General features: G+C 43.0%; 1 pseudogene across 1 annotated transcript; it reads right to left on the minus strand.

Moving 5' to 3' along the window:
• Nucleotides 1-3,661: 3,661 nt before the first annotated feature.
• On the minus strand, nt 3,662-4,040 carry LOC142873692 (guanine nucleotide-binding protein G(I)/G(S)/G(O) subunit gamma-5 pseudogene; annotated as a pseudogene). The gene has a single exon (XR_012921647.1). The product of XR_012921647.1 is annotated as a guanine nucleotide-binding protein G(I)/G(S)/G(O) subunit gamma-5 pseudogene (transcript).
• Between the last annotated feature and the right edge of the window lie 1,433 nt (nt 4,041-5,473).

Here is a 5,473-nt window from a genome sequence, read left to right on the forward strand (position 1 = left end):
CTATTAAAAAAAAACTATCTTTCATATTACTCCTATAGATATGAGGTCTCTTCTTATTTCTATATATCAGAATATTAGAGCAAATTAAATAACCAAATTATAACATATATATAGGATCAGGGAAGTTTCAAAAGACAAGGTTTAGGAGGAGGAGAGGAACATAGCCACGACCTCTTTGGTGTGCACAGCAGATAGAAATAAGGAAAATTCTGGGATAAAGCATTTTACACCCAGAGATGGAGATCCCCAATTTAGGAAGCACCTCACATAAAGGAGTGGGGACTAGAAGTGTCAACATCTTCACTATTATACCTAGGGCCTAAATTCCTCATTATCTCTGCAAAGTAAAATCAAATTTTAAGGCTCACCCCCCACTAGCTGACTGATGGAGCCCCTCATAGCCAAAGGAATATCCTAAAATTAAATTGTCTGCCAGGAGGAGGGAGGTCAGACATGCCTTATGCCCCCCTCCCTTCTTGGAGATGTCCTTTGTAACTCATGAACAGGCCTCAGGGTATGCAAGACAAACCTACAAGTCTTCAATCTACACAACAAATCTATTCCTGATGGCTTGTCTCTAGTAAACAGCTCCTTATGTTAAAATATTCCAAGCCTTTAGACAAAGCTTCATGTCTTTAACCAATTACACGCTGAAGAATCTTTAAACCCACCTATAACCTGTAATCCCCTCCCACTCTTCGAGATGTCCCGTCTTTTGGGGACACGTATGCCTCCCACATATTGATTTATGACTTTACCTGTAACCCCTGTCTCCCTGAAATGTATGAAACCAAAATGTAACCCAGCCACATTGAGTCCACTTGCTCAAGGCCTCTTGGGAGTGGCTCCGGGTCATGGTCCTCAAATTTGGCTCAGAATAAATCTCTTTAAAATTATTTTACAGAGTTTGCCTTTTTTCCGTTGACATCTCAATCTGAGATATTCCTGAAAACACACTGGGCAACAATTTTTGGAAGAGTTAGCCTATATTCTATTTCCTATTCTTTAAATAGAAAAAACAATTATGTATTCCATATCCATACAAAAAAAATCAAACCAATTGTCCTGAATATCACTAACATTACTCTTCAATTGCTATTGTAATTAATCAGGTGTATCTGCATAATGCAGTCATTTCAGTCAATGATGGACAGAATGTATGATGCCAGTCCCATAAGATTGTAATACCATATTTTTACTGTGCCTTTTGTAAGTTTAGATATATAAATACTTACAATTGTATTACAATTGCCTAGTAACATGCTGTACAGGTTTGTAGCCTAGGAGCAATTGGCTGTACCATATAGCCTATGTGTATAGTAGGCTATACCAAATAAGTCTATATAAGTATACTCTTTGATATTCACATGATTACGAAATTGCCTAAGGACACATTTCTCAAAATGTATCCTCATTGTTAAGTGATACATGACTGAATGAGCATTTAAAGCACAAATTCCCGATTAATCAACACTTACTGAGCTCATCAATGGTATGTTTGTATGCAGCACACTCAAGACTACTCTATAGTAGCAGATATGAATTATGTTTTCCTTCTACACTGCAAATAACATGCACTGTACGGTAAATAAACAAGGACACACTATGTTAAAGATACATCAAACAAAGTATCATCAAAGATACATCAAGTGTATCAAACATACACTTAGCAAAATAAAACTTAATAAAACAAGGCAATTAAGAATGAGTTACACATTGTCAAAAATGGCGGACTAGGGATGACCTCCTGGCTCTCTGCTCATGGAGTGGGAGGTGAAGAAGGCGGCCTGAATCACTCGAGTGGGTAGTTCTCCCACAGGATCAGCTTCACAGAACTGCAGGGAAGCTTCGAGAAACACCAGTGCCAGGAAAAGGAGGAAAGTGACTCAGTGGATTTGCTGTGAAGTTCCGAGAATCTGAGTAGTACAACGGGGATTGGAGTGTAAGCTGGCCGTGCTCAGCGGCCAGCCAAACGGCTGTGTGATCCATCGCACAGGGGGACGACTTCTCCTTCACCGACCTCCACACCCACACAAGCAGGGAAGTGCCTGAAGACAGCGTGAAGAGGTAACACAGACAGGCAGGCAGGTTGGAGAGGAGGCAGGAGCGGAAAGTAATTTGAAATCTCCAAGTGTAAGGTCACCTTTGCTGGGAGATCTATAAACACCAGCGGCTTATGCCTCACTTGTGAAGGGACAGAAAGAGAGACAGATTGCTCATTTGACTGAGTTGTCCAGTGGACTCGGGTGACCCAAGCGCTGCGAGGGAGGGAGTGGAAGAGGAGGTGAGCGCCATCCTCCGAGGACCCTCCCCAGGGGTCTCCAGCAGTCCAAGCTCCGCTGGTGACTCATGGAAAAGGGATAATTTTCACCCCTCAGGAAAGCTTCTCAGTGGTCCCTGGCAACTCAAGCACAGCTGGTGAGGGAGCGGAAGAGGGAAGGAGCTTGCTCCTTGGTAAAGCCTCCTGGCAGATCCCTGTGTCTCAAGTCCCACCAGGGAGGGGAGGGAAGAGGGAGAGAGATTGCTCCCCAGGTGGTGTCCCCCATCAGGCAGTTCCCCATTCCACCCGACTGCTTCTGCTTTGCTCCTAACGAATAGAACCTGCCCTAACAGGGTGGAAATAGGAAAGAGAGCAATCTTCCAACTCTCACGTGGGACAACTATACCCCCAGCATGTTCTGGGGTTTTGAGATAGGTGCTTCTCTCCAAAACTACAGACTCCATCCCCGGGCGGAGTAGTGAAACAAACCATTATTCAAGCGGAAACCAGAGGCTGGACTTCTATCTCCTATTGCTTAGTATGCATTGCTGGCCTGTTTTTCACCAAAGGCCCAGACCCCTCCCCTGAAAGGGTTTAGTAACGGCCTCTCTAGACCGATACCCAAGCTGAGACATGAACCCATATCCTAGAGGCGACCTGGAAGGCAGGGTCTTCAGCCAAAGGATCAGCTCCCAGCCCTGGAACCATGCAGTAGTGAGGGAGTCTGCTGTTAGGGTTAAGGCCCGTCTGGGTTGCAGAAGGTCCTCATCTGCAACCAGGCCACTAGTATTCCATAGGGTAGGGCCTGCCCCCTCATATGCAGGAGCAGAGTTGCCAGGCAGGTCGCTCTGTTCTGTGTCCATCAACGCCCTTGGGAAAGGCCTCTTCAACAGCCCTGAGCCTTTTTTTTTTTTTTTTTCTTTTTTTTTTTTCCCATAATAAGCAGAGTTGTAAGCCCTGAGCCTTTTACTTCACACCATCCAGATAAATTCCATCCTTGGAGGAGTGGAGTAAAAAGAGTTGATGCCCTACTACAGCGAGTTAGTTTGGATCATCTGTTAAAAGCAGAATACAAGGGCTTATCCTTGGTATCCAGGTAGTTGCCAAATTACAGACTTGTGTTCTGAGAAGGAGAATCTCAACAAGAATCCCTAACAATTGCACCAAAAGACACTGTCCACCAGGAGCTGCCACACAGATGCAGCAAATGATCTCTGAATAACTTTTAAGCAACCCCCCTCTAGCCACAGATCAAGCAACCTCTGAAGTATAATCTCTTTTTTTTTATGCTAAGTATTTTATTGTATGTAGCCACCAGTGTATATAAAACAATTACCCTTGTGAAATAGAAGTTCATGAAAATTCAGAGAGGTAGATGTTAAGTACTGACAAAAGTAGAAGTTTGCATATTATGGCACATGTATTGTTATAAGGCTAAGCTTTTGTACAGGCTTCAAATTTAGTTGTTTCTTGAATATTCACCAGTTCATAAGAAGTGGTTTGGGAAACCTTTGAAAGATTCATTTTTCCTACAAAAAGGAACAGACTTTCTGGGGTCTCAAGGGATTTGTACTTGAAGATACTCCAGTCAGCAGAGGATCATGTTGAGCATTCTGCAGACAGAATTGTTTCAAGTCTGCAGCTGCCTGGGAAACTTTAACACGGTTGAGCCCGGCCTCCATCCGGAGCTGTTGAACCACTTTCTTCATAGCGGCGACGCTGGAGGAACCAGACATGGCGCACGCGAAAGCCAGGCCAATTTGTGGGTCGGTGGGTCCTGAAGTATAATCTCTTAAGCTTGCCAATACCTATTGCTTATCTCACCCCAACTAAAGAGGTAACAGGGCCCAAGGATCCCCTGGGAGAGGCACAGCACTCACCAAAGGCTTAGAGTCCTGTTTACCACATTTAAAGGTTTAGAGCTCATTACATAGGTATTGGAAAAGCTTGATAACCGACCTCCCCTCACAAACCACAGGCAACAAAAAGAGACAGTAACCTAATAGCTCATCAGAGTGCCTCTCTCTTCATTCAAGTAGTTGATAGGGGAATCACACTCACAAGAGGGATTTAATTCCAGGGAGTCTAAGCAAGGGTTCCAATCTCACTAATCTCTAGTAAAAGTTGGTAAAGACAACAGGTCAAAGATAACCCAACAGGCACAGACTCCTCTAAGATTGTACAGGCCCACAGCACATTTCTCCAGATCTGCCAAGGATCATCCCTCTGGAATTCCAGATTTTAGCTCATAATCTAATACCTGCACCTCCAATCCTCAATAAAGTGCCCAGATGAGAAAGAACCAGCGAAAGTTTACAGGAAACATGAAGGAGCAGAGAGAAAAATCACCTCCAAAGCAAAATACTCATTCTCCATCATCTGACACCAACTTACATATGAGTAAACTGACAGAAGAAGATTTCCAAATATGGATTGCTACAAAACTAAATGGAATTGAAGAGAAAATAGAATCACAACATAGAGAAACCATAGGAACAATACAGGAAATGAATGAAAGATTCTCCAAAGAAATTGAGACTATCAAGAAAAACTAAACACAAATTCTGGCAATGAAGGAAACAATCAAGGATCTCCAAAATTCACTGGAAAGCCTAAAGAACAAGATGGACCATGCAGAGGAAAGAATCTCAGAACTTGAAGATTATGCCTATGCTCTAAACAAATCAGAGGAAGAAAGGGAACACAGAAATAAGAGACAAGACCAAAGTTTACAGGAAGTGTGGGATTATGTAAAAAAGCCAAATATCAGATTGATTGGGATTCTGGAAGGGGAAGAGAAACATTCACAAGGGTTGGAAAACATATTTCACGGAATGCTAGAGGAAAATATGCCAGACCTGGTCAGAAATCTTGATATCCAAATACAAGAAGCACACAGAACTCCTGGGAGACTCAATGTGAAAAGGCAACCTCACCACACCTCACCTCACCACATGGTTTTTAGGCTGACCAAAGTAAACGTGAAAGAAACAATTCTCCGTGCAGCGAGACGAAAGCAGCAAATGACCTATAAAGGTAAGCCTATCAGACTAACAGCAGACTTCTCAACTGAAACCTTACAAGCCAGGAGGGATTGGGTGCCTATCCTTAATCTTCTAAAACAGAACAAAGCCCAACCTAGAATTCTTTATCCGGCAAAATTAAGTTTCATCTATGAGGGAGAAAGTCCTTCTCTGACAAACAATCACTGAA

The sequence above is a fragment of the Microcebus murinus genome, chromosome 11, assembly GCF_040939455.1.
Source record: "Microcebus murinus isolate Inina chromosome 11, M.murinus_Inina_mat1.0, whole genome shotgun sequence".
Taxonomy (NCBI): domain Eukaryota; kingdom Metazoa; phylum Chordata; class Mammalia; order Primates; family Cheirogaleidae; genus Microcebus; species Microcebus murinus.